Source organism: Papio anubis, chromosome 8 (genome assembly GCF_008728515.1).
Source record: "Papio anubis isolate 15944 chromosome 8, Panubis1.0, whole genome shotgun sequence".
Lineage (NCBI taxonomy): Eukaryota > Metazoa > Chordata > Mammalia > Primates > Cercopithecidae > Papio > Papio anubis.
In genome coordinates, this window is record NC_044983.1 from 68,346,574 (window position 1) to 68,366,257 (window position 19,684).

Genomic DNA, 19,684 nt, shown 5'->3' on the forward strand with positions numbered 1-19,684 from the left:
AAACCCTGTCTCTACCAAGCAAATCAAAAACATAAACAAAAACAAAAAATTAACCAGGTGTGGTGGCATGCGCCTGTAGTCCTAGCTACTCGGGAGACTGAGGTGGGAGGATTGCTTAGGCCCGGGAGGTCGAGGCTGGAATGAGCTGTGATTGCACCACGGCACTCTATCTAGCCTGGGCGACAGAGCTAAACCTTGTCTCAAAAAAAAAAAAAACAAAAAAAAACAAAAAAAAAACTTTGTTAAATAAATAAGCCTCTTTCCTCACTATCTGTTAACCTCTTGTCTTGAGGAGACCGAATCAATGAGAAGTCTTATCATTACCTCACTGATCAGGCAGGACTGGCCGTATAATTTGTGGGGCCTAATGCAAAATAAAAATACAGGGTCCTTCATTCTAAAACTATTAAGAACTTCAAGATGATGACAATAGGGCATTAAATTAAGTGTGGGTTCCTTTTAAATGTCTGCACTTCCATGCATCTGCACAAGTCGCACACCCATCGAGCTGGCCCTAGGAATTAAGACTTGATTTAGCCAACAAGGACTGTCAGGAAATGGCAGAGAAAGACTACCTCAAAACTATCTTTAAGCTTTTTGATGATCTCACCCCAGAATTTCAACAAGTGGTTTGTGCTGAACTTTTTAAAAATATAAACCAAATGATACATCTGTTGGCTGTATAAAGGGATTCATTTGAAAAGGAGAGTACTGTCTTTCTTTTCTTTGCACTTTTATTTATTTTTCCAAATTTGGTCATTTTATTCTACACTTCCTCCAAAAGCTGCCTGCCTAGAGAGTCAGTAATGAGGTGTCAAGAAACCATGGGTTGTTGGGTGGCAGGCATGTGTGCCATGCTTCACGTTAAAGTGGCTTCATGCAGAGAAGCGAAATGACACGATGATTCATTTACACATTTATTTTCTATCTCGCTTATTCTACCAGACTGAAATGGAGAACAATGCCAGCAATTTTATAGACATTTTGACATAAAGTAAACAAGTATTTTGATGTTGAACAATTGTACAGACTACTACATGCATATAGTTATGCTGATTGGTGCAGAAATACTGAGTTGATCAACAAAACTATTAATACGAAATCACATTTCCTTTTTATGGAGTTAAAATGCAGCAGATATGGGAACATTGATACAAACACCATTAAATGGCAGAGAAAGGCATTGTAGTAACGATGCAGGATGGACAGCTGAACAAACACGAGTATGCTAACTCATATCCGTCTACAAAACTGAAATAAGAACATTTCGTATGCAAATAGAATGAAAGAAAGCATGTTGAGACAGGTGAATGAGACTAGACAAGATTTAACTACTTATGCTTAAGCTTCTATTGAGAGTTTGTATTAAAAGTATTTCAACATGGTATAAGATGAAATGCTAATGCTATTATGTGTGTGGACAGGATAGGATAACTCAATTGAGAATTCATAAAAAATGAAATACTGATTGTGCTTCTTTTTCCCTGCAGCATTCAGAGCATTCATAGATTAGTATGAAAACCCTCTAAAACACTGAAGTTAATAAAAGTCAATGATGCTTCATGCAACTGTACCTAGAAATCTAATACCACGTATAACTTAGAAACAGGAAATTATTTTACTTATCATATATATAGTAACTTTAAGAACCATTAATTTAATGTTTAATTTCTGATACTCTATTCCTTAAGTTTAAAAAATAGTTTTGGTATTTTTAAACCTGGGAGATGTTAGAGACTTAATAAAAACAATCAAAACCTCTACAACTTGAGAAAAAAGAATAACTTGTATATTAATTTGTTTTGCAGGGAAATCACTATAATTATTCCCAATAAGTTTTTTTTTTTTTTGTGCGCGTTAATTAGTGACAGTACTGAACAACTTTCTCGTAAGTTTTCATAAAATTACTTTGTGATTCTCCACAGAGCTGTCCTGAGTTTAACAATAATCTTATAATTTCAGTACTACATGTTGGATTAATAAGGTTTGGGAGTTAGACAAAGATTTAAAAATAGGACTAGTTAACCAAAAAAGCAGTAGATAATTCAGGCTCCCCCTCCTGACTTTTAGACATGCCCACGTGCATACACACAAACACATACGGCCTCCTCCATGCCAATCAACTTTTAGAGAATAAACCATATAAACTTCATTTAAGCCTTATTTAACTCATTTAGAGATTTACCTTCCTCTATTAGCTTTTTTCTTTTCTTTTCTTTCCCCTTCCTCTCCCTTCATCTCCTCATCACCCTTCCTTCCTTCCATCTTTCCATCATTTCCTTTCTCCTCCCCACCAATGCTGGCCTTTGAAAGTCTACATATGTTAATTTTGTCTCCAAAAATTAAAATAAGATACACTTTTGAATACTGGACCTCGGTAGACACGTCACTTCTGAGGTATGTACATCCTTTGACTAGTGAAAGAGCTAATTTCAGACAGGTAAAAATTCACCACAATAGCCTCCCTTTATTTTACACATGATAGTGGTGAAAGACACCACTTGAGGCAGGTCTACATTGGCAATGTAAAATAAGCAATTACATGGGAAAATCAGTAGATATTTCTCTTTAGTTTGTTAGTAGGCAACACTTTTAAACTGAATTACTCAATGTATTTTGACTATGTAGATATGACACAGAGATATTTATTACAAGCCTGAAAAGACAGTTAAAAAATACTATTTCAGTATTTATGGTAAAGAACACACAGATGTAAATGATTCCAACAGTGAGCCAGTTTGACTAAAAGCGTTATTGCACTGCCTCAGACCTTTTCTGACTAGATGTTGAGTAAGCAGTTGACAGTCACTTTTGTACCATGGCCTATATACATGACACCATAACATAAGGCATTGGCATAGCAAGATGATAGAATCACGATGAGCTTTTAAATGCAGCAGACATGGGACAGTCCACATTGAGTTTTTACATAAGCTACATAGAGACAGGTATTTAATACATTTAGTGGGCTGGTGGGCAGCATAAGGCTTTATCTGAATACTATTTCATAAACTAGGAACTTTTTTTTGAGAAAACAGAGGAATACAGTATTTGTTAGGCTACAACTAAATAGTAATAAGATCTAAACTGTCATGCAATTATGATTTAGAACATGGATTTTTTTAAAGCATCATAAGTTGAATTCAAGTCCAAACTAAGTAGTGTGTTATGCTAAAGTTTTCATAAAATAAATAAGCAAAAAAACCCTCAACAAACCAACCAAACAAATGAAATACCCCAAATAACCACCTGAAAACCAACCAAACAATAAAACCTCATTAAAATCAAGGTATTATTTTCCTTTTACTGATGATGGCTAGCAGATACTCTAAAAGTGAATTTTTAGTGTATCTGGAAATTTCTTTGCAGTTTCAATGCAAGAATTTCCAAGTTAGCCTGTCTTTAGTATTAGTGTTGGCTGCGCCCTCGTCATTCCATAGTGCCTGTCTGCTTTGGTTGAGTAGATGCATTTAGACAGTGTAAGGACTGTACAGCAGGCTTGCTGCATTATATGTAGTCCTTGGCCATCACCCAGCTCCACTGCTCTTGTAGAAAATAAGGGCCCTATGTAAATGTATATGACCTGGCATTTTAAACAAATCAGAATAGAAAATGAGCCTCTCTCTCTGTTACCTTTCTTGATCAATGAGATTGACATTTAAAAAGTAAAAAAATCATCTCTGATGAAATCTATACAGATGACAATTTAGATAATCAAAACAAAATTTAATGAAGAAAAAAATTTGACACTGAAAGCTTTTATTCTCATTTTATAGTTTATTCCAGCAGATAGCCAATTATAGTAAATCTAGAACCAAACTGGTTATGAACTATTTTATGAAATACATCCTTAGGTGTACAAACATGTAAATCAGAAAGATGGACCAGTTTGTTGAATATTCACAAAACGACTAAATATATTCAAATGTGTGGTAACAAGGAGGCTGTAAAAGACTCCTCAAATAGATAGTACATTTGAAGTCCTAATAATTTTAAGGGCTGGGTGTGGTGGCTCACACCTGTAATCCCAGCACTTTGGTAGGCTGAGGCAGGAGGATTGCTTGAGGCCAAGAGTTCGAGACCAGCCTGGGCAACATAGCAAGATCCTATCTCTATTAAAAAAATTAAAAAATAATTGTAGAAGTGGACAAGGAATTTCTTCCTTAAGAAGAAATTTGTATTTGTCTATTAAACATTAAAAAGTTAAGGCAATTATGTAAAAGAAATGCACTACCTAGTTTTAATAGAATGCTGTTTGTCCAAATAATGTCAATGTATTTTTAAAGCCACATGGGGTGTATATGCATAATTTATATAATATAATATATAACATGTATAATATATGTAATTATACATATGTGTAATATGTGTAATATGTATAATTTAGCAAATAAAATGCCCTCTTTATGTAACAGTGAGTTATACTCACATACACGCGTAAAATTTTGACTGTTTAGGAAGCCACAGAAGAATTTTAGAAGATTAAGTCATTAGCATACTAATGTGGATTGAATACTTTCTTTTGGAATACTTTTAGAAAAGAAAATCTATACCTCCTATTTGTCAGGCATTGTGCTAGGTGCTTTACTGTATATCATCTTGTTTACGCTATGTTTTTAAAAAACCTGTATTTATAAGAAAATAAAAAATATTAATTTCAAGTGATCACTTAAAAAGATTTTTACATGAAAGAATATATAAAAAAAGAATCCAAATGCAAATTATTTATAATTGGATGTATAGCAAAGTACATATTGTCAATATGGCTTTCTCTCTATGCCTAGAATCATTTGCTAAGGTTTTGCTTAAATTGCCGTTGCAGTTTTGGCCTAAAACCATATAAAAACTACCAGAGCAATATCAGTTTTCCCTGACTGAAGTGTTTATTACCATTGAAAATGATAAAAGTTGGGAGGCTGAGGCGGGCGGATCACAAGGTCAGGAGACAGAGACCATCCTGGCTAACATGGTGAAACCCTGTCTCTACTAAAAATACAAAAAATCAGCTAGGTGTGGTGGCACGTGCCTGTAGTCCCAGCTACTCAGGAGGCTGAGGCAGGAGAATCGCTTGAACCCGGGAGGTGGAGGTTGTAGTGAGCTGAGATTGTGCCACTGCACTCCAGCCTGGGCAACATCTCAAACATAAAATAAAATAAAATAAAATGATAAAAAGGGTAATAGTGGTATTTTCGTTTTTGTATACTGCCCTGAAAACAGGCACATGAACAACCTGTTACACACACAAATTAAATGGAGAGTTTGCATTTAGGATGATGCCTAAATCCTTGTGATAAACTAGTGAATTAGGGACCACCTTTCTCACCAGTCAGCTATTTACCTTTGAAGTTAAAGAACTTAATAGAGGTTTAAAACATACTGTACATATTTTTTTTTGTTCATCATGGGGGAAAACACTATGTCTTTGTTTTGTTGGTCAGATCACATTATTATACCGCATAGAGACACTTCCTTTGTCCTTAGGCCTCGCTATGTTTTCTGACTGCTGGGACATCCTCCTGTTGCTCTTGTCTTTGGGCTTCAAGTTGTGATTGCTAATGGCTCATTTGGTCTTCCTTTTGACTTGATACCTGATATACTCTGCTCAGGGAAATCCTAGGGAAGGATTGCTGAGGGTACTGCAGACAGGAGAGGAATGAAAAATCTTAATTAGCAGGATCTGAAATTTGATCACAAGATCTGTCTCCAAACCAGAATGGTAAAACTTGACAAAAAGGGGGAAGAGAGTGTGATGGCCGAGGCATGTCTACAAATGGTTTCTATTGTACTCCAGGTACACTAGGTAATGTTAATAAGTTGCCCAATAATATTCTTTTTAAAATACTTTCTCCCACCTACCCTCACTTCTCCAAACAAAACAAATCAAGTAAGCAAACACACAAGTAACAATATCAGAGAGAAAGACTTCAGATTGAAATCAAGGTGCTAAAAGCAAGCAAACATAGCCACTATATAGTTAAATTAAAGGTTATTAAAAATGCTTCAGTGTGTTTAATGGTACCTCATATTTGCTTAATAAACCTTCTTTATGCATTCACTGAATTTTTTATGGTTTAATATCATACCTCTTTAAAATTGCATAAGTTTGAAACTTGGCTATTGTGTGACAAGATAGTGTCACACACTAGTTTTTGTAAGTGTTTTGTAAGTTACAGGTTTTTCTTTTTCTCTTCTCTTTGGTTTTGAGCTAAATATTAATAGGAAAAATTTTGCCAATTCTTTAGTGAGATTTTCATAGAATATGTACATTTTTATTAATTAATTCTAGTGATAACATTTTGTTGGATACATAATTTGGGTAATAGCAATACATGTTTGTTTCTGTGTATGTGTGTTCCTTACAAAAATCTTCCTGTCATTAAACATTATGATGTGAGTATAATTTACAGGTTGAAAACATAGCCTAACCCATACACAAATAAGAATGTTAGAAACATCTTGCTTTAAAGATGGGCCAGAAATCTGGCTGTAGTAGAATTTCTGGTCAGTGCACACAGATGTCTATGGGCAGTTTAAAACCACCTTTTTTTTCAAGAGTCAATTCAGGAGTATTTCAGGCTCTACTTGTAATCTTCAAGTAGAATGGAAACTGGGTTTTGGAGTGAGTTAACCCAAATAGCCTTATCATTACAGACCCATGAATTTTTTTTTTAAACCCACCATTTTGAGTTCTTATCTTGCTTCTCACTAATGGCAGAAAGGTCAAAAGAGCATTTACTGTGTATCCCAAGTGTAGACTAGGTCACTGCTAAACATTCAGCTACACTTGTGATTTTGTTTTGATTTTGGAGGTAGGAATACTCTGAAAGTGCTGTGCAAAGGGTAGCAAGAGTTTTATCAAATATTTTGGAAAAAGAAAAAAAAACCTGAGATGTAATCACTGAAAAAACAATGCCTCGGTTGGAACTGAGGTTTTGGCTATATGCATGGGACTGAAGGTGGTTTTCAAGTCCTGCTTAAGGCATCCTTTCTTGGCCTGTACAATTCCACCTTCTCTCAGACTGACCAGTAGAGGGCACTCGACACAGGGAATAACAAGCCGGATGGCGGAGCGCCCCTGACATCCTCTCTGAACCTGTATCTTTCCACTCTGTTCTGTCCTCACTATTCCGTGTCAGTTTCCCTGCGTTTTGATTTTGGAAGTCTATTTTAAGTGTTTGGTATACCATCCTAAGTCTGTTTTAGGTTGAAATGGAGCAAAAATAGTTAAAGGAAAAACTATGTAGCCATATTGTTGGCCAGCATTGCCCACCGTGGAGGGAAGATAAACATTGCTCAGATGGGCGTTCGGCTTTCATAAAATCAGCAGCTTGGGGTGGCATCTAGCTCAGCATACAGCCTAGGATTTAAAAAAATCAAACAGAACAGTTATGGGAGTATAAAAATGATCATTTTCAAAGTCATTTTTGGCTAGAATCCTATTCTGCTGAAGTGGGAAATGTCTTCATTCAAATACATTGTCACTAGATTTCAGACAGCTACTGCAATTTTAAGCATGGGTGTTTAGAAACCCTATGTGGTGGAAATTCAGATTCTAGATTAGAGAATGGAAAAAAATAACTTGAGTCTGAAGGAAAATAAAAGGGAGTTATAGACATTCTCCAACAACAAACTCAAATCTACTGTCATACTATTATTAGCTCACTATAATCCACTGGAATTGGATTTTACTTGGGAATATAACCTCTTAAATATGAAACCTCTGCTAGACTGTAAACTTGAGGGAATGAACTGTACCTAAGTTAATTTTGGGCACATAGGAGACCCTCAATACATAATTGTTGAATAAAACATTTTATCAACAGCAATCTGGAAATTTCTGTCAGATGATAAGAAATAATTTCTTCAGGAGAGAAAGTAGAATTGGAATTATGGCCTGAATTCTAAATTTCCTATAAATAATAAGTATTTAGTCTAAATTTTATGCAAGTGCATGCCTATACCTAATATAAATTTATCTGCTTAAAAACATTTAAATTTCCTTACATTTTTCTTAGTCTTTCTTCTTTTTTTCTGTACTTATATCTTTGGCTGGCCTTGGGTGACCTTATTATTAAAGACAATCCCCCACTTCCCTTTATTTATATGTGTATTTACAGGTTAAAATCCTTTTAGACTTAACAAGGAAGAGATTATGGTAAATAAGGATTTATACAATTAAGTTAGGCTGTTTTAAAAAGGCAAGTAGAAGAAATGGTCATTGAAACCACTAAAGGATAGCATTTATGTCACTACGTCACAATAAATACTAAACTGAATAATATGAGGTGTTCACCAAGATTTTGGAGTTGGGACCTTTCCTCTTTCTTAGTAGGGATGGGCTTTCTTTTACTTTCTCTCTTTTTTTCTTCTTCTTTTTTGTTCTGTTTTGGGGGAGGGCAGTGCAGTGGCAGAATCCATATGGATCTAGAGAATAAATACCTTGAGTCAAACTAAGTAGTTTTTAAATATTGAATTTTAAAAATCTTTCATTTAGGAATTTAGAGGACTAAGCAATGATTAATGATAGATCCCTAAAATGTTGCCAATAGTTAATAGGAAGAAAAAGCATTAAAATGCTTTGCTTTTAATAATATAACCATCAAACACACTATTAAAACATAAACTTTTAAACAGACTTTTCCACTAGTATTAAATTTTGCTCTAGTGATTTGTTACAGACTATAATTAGCTATTTTGACAAGCAATATATCTAATAAAAATTTATTTTTCATTGTATCAGATAATAAGGAAAGACAACACATAACCTCACTCAGACGAACAATTTGTTATTTCAAGTGTGAAATCTAAACTGTGATTCTAAAATAATTACAGATTAGACTATGCCATCCATCTACTTTTTAGGAAAACAGTTCTTTGGAAAGTCATTTCATTTGTTTCTGTTGTGTGCTTCCCTGGCTTGATAATTGAATGGTTTTTCCATCCTCAGAAAAGACATTTTTCAGTAACCCAAATCCTCAGCTTGGTTTTAAGTGGGCCAGGCAGTAAGCTCCATGAAGCCAGGGGTTGTACCCTAGCACCATACCGGGATGCTCAGCTAGTATTTGAATGAATGAACAGTGAAATGATTATCAAATTTAATTAGACAATATTTTTGAACTTAGAAGTATTTCTAAAGTTCTATTTGCTTTTGTTTCAGATTAAGTGTCTTCTGCCACCCTCTGCTTGATGAGTATGTCATGTGATATCATGAACAATGAATTATTTAACCAAGGAATGTATATCTTACGGTCAAAATTCCAAATTGGGAAACATATATGCAAAAGATGGTCAATGCCAGTTCTCTCATGTTTTTACCATTTGGCATCATCTACTGTAGCTTTAAAGAAACTGTGTGACTATAAATACACCTCCAGTTTTATTTACATATTTTTGATATTGTTAGAAAAAAAAAAAATCAAGCCTAACTAAACATACTTTCCTGTAGTATATTGGAATGCCAGACTTGAAGCCAGATGACGTGGATGAGGCCAAGTTCTATTCACCAGGGACGGGTGTGAAATTGAGCAAAATGTATAACCCCGCTGGTCCTTTACTGAATATTCAAAAGGCTGTTGTGGGATAAGAAACTATAAGTACTCTGTATACATATGGCTTTTTTTTTTTCTATTCAAATTTCAAGAGAAAATAGTTGAACTGTTGACTCTCCTAGGCCAGTGTCTATGGGAGAGTGAGACTGTTTTGAGAAGAAATTAATGGGAAGACACTTGGCACATATTCTCCTTGTTACCAAATCTAGTTATATCAGGATAATACTTGATCAAATGCTTGCTTGAAAGCAGCTGGTTGTGTCACAGTAGATAAATTTCTAGTAAAAATGTTTAGAGATGAATCAAGTCAATTCCAGGCACCCACTTAGCATATCATCCTTGTGTGTGTGGTCTGACTCAGGACACACGTTGATGCACCCATTTCTATCCTCGTAGGATTGGACTCAATCTTTGACCTCAAACAATATTGTGGCAATTTGTGCTGGTTGTTAAGAGAGTCAGAAGAATCAAATTAGATCAAATTAGCCATATGTGGAACTGAGTTATTTTGTAGTCATTCAGATAATTCTCACTTGTAACAAGGGGTGAGCGCTCTCAGCAGCAGAAACCTCCAGTGGCCCTCAGGGAACCAGTCTCTGTTCCTGCCATTCATGCAGTACATCTCAAACTGGGGATCTATTTTTCCAGGGGATACAAAAGATGTATTTAAAGTTATACAAGTATCCATTTTACTAGTTGGTAAATAATATAAAACATTATTTTAAAAATATTTAAACACATGGAATATATAAAATTATAAAGTAAAATGCAGCATTTACATGAATTTTTAGTGTAAAACATAAGACTTCAAAAGCACTCTGTGCTTGGGACATTCCCAGACCATTCCAGGCACACATGTTTATTCTCTGCGTTACGTGCAGTTCGTGGAAAAGGCTTAGGAAGTGCTACACAAGTGCATCCTGGGAGCCTTCAGTCCCCACACTGCCTCCTTGTGAAACACTGAAGTCAAAGATGTTTTTTAGAGGAGCATTTTCTTTTTTCCCTAGCTGAAGACTTTTGGCTCAGAGGAACTAAGAAAAATGGAAGGATAAGCTTTCCATGGGTTGTACTAGAAAATTCTCTAAAACTTAAAAAAGTACCTTAGAATGAAGAGAAAAAAGATTTTGGGGAGGATGCTTCTAGGGAGGAATGTCTAGGATTCTTTGACTAGGCAAGCTTTCTAATATTAAACATTCTGGAGCAGTGTTCTCAGCAGAGGGCCTAACAGACATAGGAAAGGTGGGCATCAGTCAACTCTTAGCGCATTAAGACAAGTCCACTTATACAGAAAGATGAATAAAAAGAGTTGAGATTCATCAATAAGAGACGTTTGAAAATAATTGCTTCATGAGGCTATGTAAATAAAATGATTTTCATAAATTATTTGCTATTCATCCAACAGCAGATATACCTGTTTGACCTTGAAAAACTATAGATAGAAAATTCAAACACTCTATTTACAAAACTGATCAATATTTAGCTTTAGACACTGAAATAAGCATGAGTAATGTAAATATCAACGATTAATGACCATAAACTCTTAAAGGTTATGTTTTGAAACATGATACACTAAAATCACTAAGATGAAAATCACTAAGAAATTCTAAGCACAGTGAAAAAAGAAATGTTTAAAATTATTTTTAGCAGTAGGTCTGCTTGTGTTTCAACTAAGATCAAAACTTGTTTTCTTATCTGAGATATAATGACCAGATTCTGTTAATGAAGAAATGTTTTTCTTTAAAGTCTTAAATAAGAGTCTAAATATTTGGGCTATTTTTTCCTTTTAAAAATAAAATAAAATTTAGAATTTTTTCTTTAAACAATATATTGTGCTTGAAATTTGGCCCAGCATCTTCCTATTTCCCTGAATTGTACACACGCACGCACACACACACACAGACGGGTACAAAGTGCTGAGGCAAAATCTGGACCTTCCTGGGAGACCAAGGAGTCATATTAAAGTCTTATGGGACCTTGGAAACAATTTTGTCTTGATTTTTACTGGGGCAAAACTGAGACCAAGAGAAGTTGTACAGGCTTGCCTAGAATCACACATCTGGTGGTTGCAAATTTCGACCAGAGCCTCGATTCCTGTGAAGCAATGTGAATTAAGATGAGCTGGGTTCTAGCACAGACTTCACCAACAGGCAATCTCTGGTCAGTGCCTTCACTGCTCTGGATTTCACCGTTCCCAGTAAAAATCTCTGAAAGTCATTTTGAACAAAGAGAGTCCCAATCACCCCCTGAAAAGGTTGGAAATGCAAGGGGGTGTTTCTAGTTGCTGTAATTATAGGAGGGTGTGACTGCCATCTGTGCTCTGGGTTCTGTAATTCATATCCAGCAAAAGGAACAACTTCCTCCCACACATTGCGGTGTCCCCCCACCTCACATCCCATGTTGAGAAATATAGGGTGACCCGTTACCACGCCTGGGTTCTTTTCGTAGCAACTCATTTCCCAGCCAACTCTATGAGTGGCGGTGGCAATCTCACTTAAATGACTCTGCTTTTAGTTTGTCAGGTCACTTTTTGGAATTTCCATTTTGGCATATCTGTATTCTATTTTTAGAACTTTAGTTAGAAAAGGTTATGTTATATTGGATACAAGTGGAAAATACAGTCATCTTTAGGTGGCCAAAATGCATTTCTTAAAAGAACTAATTTCCAAATGTAGACTGCCATTAAAAACATTTAATTGTATGATATAACCTTTTAAATAATTTCAGGTTTTTTAAAAATGCATTCCTGTAATTGGGTGTGGCATGATATATAACTTATTGGCAAAATTTCAAATATTTTGATATCTGGTCATTAAATCTTGCCCATGTCTATGATTTATAAATGAACCACAAATGCCACAACTAAGCAGAAGCAAAAAAGTAAAATGCAGCCTATGAATTATATCACAAATAAATAAAAAATACTGTATTCCTTTAAACAAATGTACTTATAAGAGCTTTATAAGTCAAAGCAAGATATGCGAGATGGTTTAAGGAGAGGTTGCAATTTTGCAACAGGAAGTCTGTACAGCTCCTCCAGGCAGTAGCTGTGAAGGAAATACCTGTGTCTCAGAAACTTGTTTCCATGTGTTCATGACACTTTTGCATCCAGGCCCCATTATTTACAAAGTTATGCATTTTGCAAGCTCACAGTACCTTATTCCTCATAATTATGAATGCATGCAATGACATTTCATCCTTTCATATGAAAATTCTAAGCTTCATTGTAACAGAAATGTTAAGACTTGAAAATCGGCCTACAATTTGAAATGAAAGGATCAAAAATGTCAGACATTGCAGAATACTGGTTCCTAATAGAGCTCTTTTTATTTGTTCACTGTTCTTCAGTCATTTTTGTTGGTTTGTTACAAAATTCAGTCTTGACTCTTTATTTAAACAGTATTTAAGCTAAACTGTTCATGCCATGCAAAAATAACATTTTATGCACTTTTTTTGGGGAGGGCTTCCCATTTTTTTAGTTCACAGGCATTATTAACCTCATTTTTAAGAAACAAGTTTTTTTTGTTTTTGTTTTTTTAATTTATTGCTTTTGTAACTAGTCACATGCTGGTTTCACGTGTGGGACAATAACCTGTGTCTCCTGGGTTGGAATGAATTTCTGGGGCAAACAAGTGGTTTTCCATCTTGCACCCTTCTTGACTGTCCTTTTTGACTTCACTCACAGCATGGTAAATGTCTTGCCTACAGTTGTGACCTGTGTCCTGCGGGGAGGAAGAGTCCACACTGCCCTCTTCTCTTAAAGGGTCTCTCCCATCACTAGGCTTATCTGCAAAGCAATTTGGGCTGGAGTCCCCCTGCTTCTCCTCCCTTGCCCCTGGGAGCTCTAAGAAGTCTTCGTCTTCACCAGTATCTATTTCAGTGAAGCTCCTCCTCTCTCTTGAAGAGAAAGGGAACAGTTTCTGCTTGGGAAACCTGGGAGACAGCCCTTTGGAAGGTCCCTGACAAGGTGCTGAAACCTCAGCACCCAGCAAGGGTCTGTCTCCCTGGGAGGGGGTTTCTTCTAAGAGGATGGTACTGATGTGCTGCGGGGTGGTGAACGAAAAGTCAGCTGCTGTGACTGGCAGTGGCCTGGCTGTGCTGGGTGGGGTCTGTGGTGCACTGCCTCTATTTTCCTTAAAGTTTACTTTGAGGGATCTGGACTTTAGTGGCTTGCTGCCTTTTAGAGAGCTCTTAGGACTGTCGGTGGTATTGTCAGACTGCAAAGGACTATGTAGCCCACATTGGGAGCCACTGGCATCGAGGTTCACAGTTATATCGACTGGGGCATACTCCAGCATGCCATCCCTGGCAGCAGGCCCTTTCTCTCTGGATAGAGTTAGAAACGGGGGGCCCCTAGCTCTTTGGTGCTCTTCTGTCCCTGGGAGGTCTGTTGGGAACTTCATCTGCAAGTGAGAGGCGGAGGGCGGCGGCAGGGGCGATCTCTCTGTCTCTGTGAAGTCAGTGGCACAGCTGGTGAAGCTGTCGATGCTGGAGGTGCTCTTCATGTCCACAATGACCTCGGTCTGTGCCACGGCCAGCTGCTCCTGTGGACACACCACTTCTTCCATTTCAATCTCTTCTTCATATGCAGATGGCCTCTCAGGCTTTTCTTGGCAGTCTGTGTTTGGGTGAGAATGAGGCTGTGTCTTGGTGATTTCATTGTACAGCATCTCCAGTTTCTGGGCACTCAGATGCTGTGGGCTGGAGGAAGACGTGTTGTTCAGCTGCTCGTGGGAGTCTTTTTGGCTAACCTCCTGGTACTTATTCTCGAAAGACTTGTTGGAGCTTGTTTCCGACAGAGCCTTCCTGGCCCACTTCCACCTGCTTGGCGACAGGTGATTATCGTCGGCGGAGTCCTTCGTGTTGGCGGACTCTCCGGCCTTCTCCACAGCCACATCTATCAGTTCCATACTTCGCGCGAAGGCATCTTTTAAGTTCATAGAAACGATGCTTCCATTCCTTTTGGCCCGCTCAAGAGCCTCCCTCCTTTTAATTGCTTTCTCTTGGCGTTTCTGCTCCTTGTAAAACTCAGAAAAATTGTTCACAATAATTGGGATAGGAAGGGCAATAACCAGAACCCCAGCAATACAGCACAGGCCTCCCACGATTTTCCCTAGTAATGTCTTAGGGTAAATGTCACCATAGCCGACAGTGGTCATGGTGATGGTGGCCCACCAAAATGATGCAGGGATACTGGTGAACTTGGTAGCATCTTCATCCTTCTCAGCAAAAAATACCAGGCTGGAAAATATCATTATCCCCATGGCCAGAAACAATATCAACAAGCCCAGTTCATTGTAACTCCGCCTAAGAGTGAAACCCAGAGACTGTAGGCCTGTCGAATGCCTGGCGAGTTTCAGGATCCTGAGGATGCGCATGATTCGGAAGATCTGGACCACGCGCCTCACGTTTTGGAACTGTAGCACGCTCTTGTTGGACTCCGTGAGAAAAATGGTGACATAGTACGGCAAGATGGCCAGCAAATCAATGACATTCAGTGGGCCTTTGAAGAACTTCCATTTATTTGGTGAGGATAAGAATCGCAAAAGGTACTCCATGGTAAACCACGCAATACACACAGCCTCCACATGTGCTAATTGGCGGTTGTCATTGAGTTGTCCAAATTCGTCCGTTTCCTGCAGCTCCGGCAGTGTGTTGAGAGACAAAGCAATAGTGGAAAGCACGATGAACAGGATAGACACGATGGCCAGGATCTGGAAAAGAGAAAAGTTCAAGTCAGCAAATCCTCTTAGTTGCTTAGGCAGCTAGGAGACAGATGGGGTGGTGATTCTTTTACTAATATGGAACGCTCCAAGTTCTTCCAAGAAGATTATAAGAAGGTAATTTTACAACTTAAAATTTCCTAACACAAATACTTCACTTAGAAGCCTAATGTACATTTAAATTCCATTCTCCCTCCACGCTCATTGTTCTTAGGAACATGTGTATAGGCATCCACCATTTGGATGAGGGCCACGTATGGCTGGAATAGTTTTTGCGGGGAGTAATTATCTTTCCTCTCTTAGTTATCTGTAATTTTTCTCTCTTAACCACCTGGTTTGTGCTTTGTTAAGGGAATTGTCTCACATGCCACATAAGCTAGACAGAATTGATGATCTCTAGGAATTTCATTCTACAATTAAAAATAAACTCAGACCGACACCTGGAGAGAGAACATGGCACTCAGTACAACAATGCTTCTTCTAAGAACGGATACTATTCACGTGGCAAGCACTGACATCAGAACCAAGTCAGTATGGCCTTTGTCCTCAGATGTGTGGACTTCTGGCCAGCATCATGTGGAAAAGGATATACACACTAACTTCAAAGAGTGCAGGAAGGTTTCATAAAGAAGAGTTTGAAGAACATCCCTGATGATTTCACTGCAGGGCTGACATTCCAGGTGGCATGATGTCAGACGTGGAAGAAAAGAGGAAGAGCTTAGAATGAAGTAAGGAGAGGACTAGTGACTGGGTTTTAGAGTCAGGCAATCTGAGCTCTGACCCTGGCTTTACTACTTATTGGGTGACCTTGGGCAAGTTATTTAACCTCTCTGTCTCAAAGTACAGATCTGTTGAATAAAGCCAACAATTATAGCTACTTTGCAGCTGTTATAAAAATTACGTGGCACACAGACATCACTAAATAAATGAAATAACCCAGAACTGCAGTCTGGAAGGACAAAGGCCAAGGACAGGTATGTGGAATATCTGTAAAGCCATACAGGACATAGACAGCCCAAGTGGGGATTTTCTCACCAAACCCCAGCGTTCTAGATGTATGGGGCAAGCAGAAGGATGAAGATTTGAGGGTAATGCAAAGGAAGTGCTTCTTTGCTTAGTTAAATTGTGTATTTAGCATACTCAATTTTTGGTGGAGAAGGAGACCTCTCTTACCTAGTTTAGGTCTGGCTTGGTTTCATCTGACCTTTGCCAGTGACCTTGGCAGGTGTCATTGGTTTCAGTTATCATATGTAGCTCTGGGAAACATATTCTGACAGTGACTGTTTCATTTAGAGATTGAACATCTAGTAAACATTTCAAAGGGCAGTGATTAGATACTTTAACGCCACACAGCTCAGTACACATTAGATTGTTAAAAAATTAGTTTACTCTCTAAATTTCTCCACTTCTGGGTTATTCTCCTTTCACTTCCTCCCTTCTCCTCTTTACGTTTTTTTTTTTTTTTTTTGGGTGGGGGGCGGGGAGAGGGGGAAAGGTCTTGCTGTGTCATCCAGGCTGGAGTGCAGTGGTGCAGCCTCGGCTCACCGGCTCACTGCAACCTCTGCCTCCCAGGCTCAAGCGATCCTCTGGCCTTGACCTCAGCCACCTGAGTAGCTGGGACTACAGGTATGCACCACCACGCTTGGCTAATTTTTTTTTGTATTTTTCGTAGAGACGGGGTTTCGCCCTGTTGCCCGGGCTGGTCTTGTGATCCACCTGCCTCAGCCTCCCAAAGTGCTGAGAGCCACTGTGCCTGGCCCCTTTACATCTTTCATTGTTTTCTTCTTCCTCTTCTTCCAACTTCCATCTTTCCTCCTTAAATTGCTATAAAGTGAAACAATAGTATAATGCATTTCAGAATGTGTTGCAGAGTAAATAAAGATTTACGGACCTTTAACTTAATTAGTATTTTATACTTTTTTTTTTTTCTTAGAACTAGGTTAAATACTTTCTACTTGAGAGTACTTCAGAATTTCCTTTAAAAATATGGATCAGTGAATCACAACAGAAAAATAAAGGTCCTCTTTAACTCCTCTAAGAGGCTGTGAAGGCTAAAGTTAGAAACTCCCTTGAGAAGATTTAGATAAATCCTTGGCTAATAGATTCAGATGGTTTTAAAGGCAAGTTGGGAATGCTCACCTTGAATGCCAACCCTCAGAGGCCAATGGCAGCATAACATGTGCCATATTCTGCCACTAAAATATTCCTGAAAAATCAGTGGTCAGATCCCATCCATTCCTGTGCTCTTATCATAATGAACCAAGGTATTTTTTGGGAGGTCACACTGTTGCTAATATATCTTTGGACATTTTAAGTATTGGGCTTACTGCCATTCTTCTTGTACTGACAATCCATACTCTAGATTTTCCATATCTAATCTGTTCATTTGTAAATTTTGAATGCATTTTACTGATGTTTATCACTTCAAAGAGAGGAGAGAAGTAGAAATGCAAATGAATCCATTCTATTGTCTTCCACCTTTCGGCAAAGGATAAAGTGAAAGGTCCGAGGGTGCCTTCAGTCCTTGATTCCACAATCAGAGCTAGACTGTAGGTCACTTTACTTCTGCAGCTAATTTTGAGAAATCATGACGGAACACAGTAGAGTCCTGCTGTAGTCTATTGTCTGGTTGGCCACAGCTTAACAAATATGACCACTTTAACACTTGGAAATTTGGCATATGCGCAACAGGACTTAGGGCACATTCTTGAAGACAAATAGTTACTAAGGGAAAAACTAATCATTCAAGCCCTTAGCCGTTCCACATTCACGTTAAAGAGAACCATAGTTACTGAAGTGCATTATTATCTGTCTCATGTTGAAATTCAATTTGTCAAAACCCATTTGCTCTCAATTTAGAGGAAGGACTTATTTTAAACATCTTGTGAAGCTTGGAGCTCTCCCAGAAAGACATCACTTTAGACAAATGATTCAATAAATACCAAGGTGATGTGTTGGTGCAATGAGCCAAATGCAAGTTTATTGTGTTATTGTAGAGTTGTTTTTTTTTTTAAACACAATAAATATAATAAATGTGAAATTTTGCTTTAAGCTTGAGGATGCACTTCAAAACATGAATATTTACTTTATAGCAAGCTCTTGTAGCACTTACGTGGCAGGCCAGGTCTCACTAACGCAGGTCTCCATAACAACTGTTTGAGCACTGACTGAGTGGTTAAGTTACATACTAAAAGCTGAAAGAGCCAATGCCCTTATATAAAGGCTGGAGTGTAACAAAAGCCCACCAAGAGTTTTGCCCAGGCCTTTCCTGGACCTTGAAGCATGACAAGATAATGAAGGAAGTCTTAACAGGACCTGTCTAGGATTAAAGAAGTTTTATTGGGGGTCTAAAGGAAACTCCCTAGGCCTCCACAAACAAGTTTTTTGGGGGTCTGAAGGAACTCCCCAGACTTCTGTGATTTAGCAGGAGACAAGGGTAACCACCCCAGCACCTGGACCCATTTAGATTAGGTAAATTTACTGAGGCTCCAGAGGAAGGTCTTCAGGACTCAGGCCTTTGTTATAGATTAAAAGAAGTCAATCACTTTTGTCTTCAGATGAATGCACACTTACATGTAGATATATAGCTTAGAATGTATATAAGCTCTGGAAAACTTTGTAATTTTGAGTTGGTCTGGAGATAATTTCCAGGCCTTCTCCCTGGTTACAGAAATAAACTCCCTCCTTTCTCAATTCCTCTGCATTTCATTATTGGGCCATGAGAATAAGCAGCCTGACCCTTGGTTTGGTCCAGGAACACTTAGGTATTGCTTAGCTTACCACAACCATTCACAAGTTAGAATCTCACTGTCTCAGGTGTTTTTTTGTTTGCTTGTTTTTGAGACAGTGTCTGGCTCTCTTGCCCAGGCTGGAGTGCAGTGGCACGATCTTGGCTCACTGCAACCTCCACCTCCCAGGCACAAGCGATTCTGGTGCCTCAGCCTCCCAAGTAGCTGGGAATACAGGTGTGTGCCACCATGCCCAGCTAATTTTTGTATTTTTAGTAGAGACAGGGTTTCACCATGTTGGCCAGGCTGGTCTCAAATGCCTGGCCTCAAGTTGATCCACCCACCTTGGCCTCTCAAAGTGGTGAGATTACAGGCATAAATCACCATGCCCCACCTGCCTCAGGTTTTTAATCTCTTTCACCTCCAACAACTGACCTCTAGAGCTGGCAGGAGTGAACTATTTCAGCTCTAGCAAACAGAATTATGTGTGCATATGGCCAGGGAAGTGGAGATTCCAAACAATTAACTGCGTGATGTTGGTTAAACCCTTTGGAAATTTGGATTAGGTCATCTGCAAGGTCACTTAACCTCCAACATTTGGTGATTCTCTGTCTAAACCAAAACATTTCACTAATTCCAGTCATGTCTGTCAACCAAACCCAGGACAAGTCACAACTGATGCTGTCAT

At 38.2% G+C, this 19,684-nt stretch overlaps 1 protein-coding gene and 1 pseudogene across 2 annotated transcripts in view; one reads left to right on the forward strand and one right to left on the reverse strand.

The window, feature by feature from the left end:
- KCNB2 (potassium voltage-gated channel subfamily B member 2) overlaps positions 1–19,684 on the forward strand; it is a 488,419-nt gene that overhangs the window by 243,575 nt on the left and 225,160 nt on the right. The gene's annotated exons all lie outside the window — the stretch shown is intronic.
- LOC116276430 lies at positions 12,848–17,948 on the reverse strand (annotated as a pseudogene). The gene is made up of 2 exons (XR_004185998.1): positions 17,832–17,948; positions 12,848–15,310 (listed from the first exon to the last, which is right to left on the reverse strand). The product of XR_004185998.1 is annotated as a potassium voltage-gated channel subfamily B member 2 pseudogene (transcript).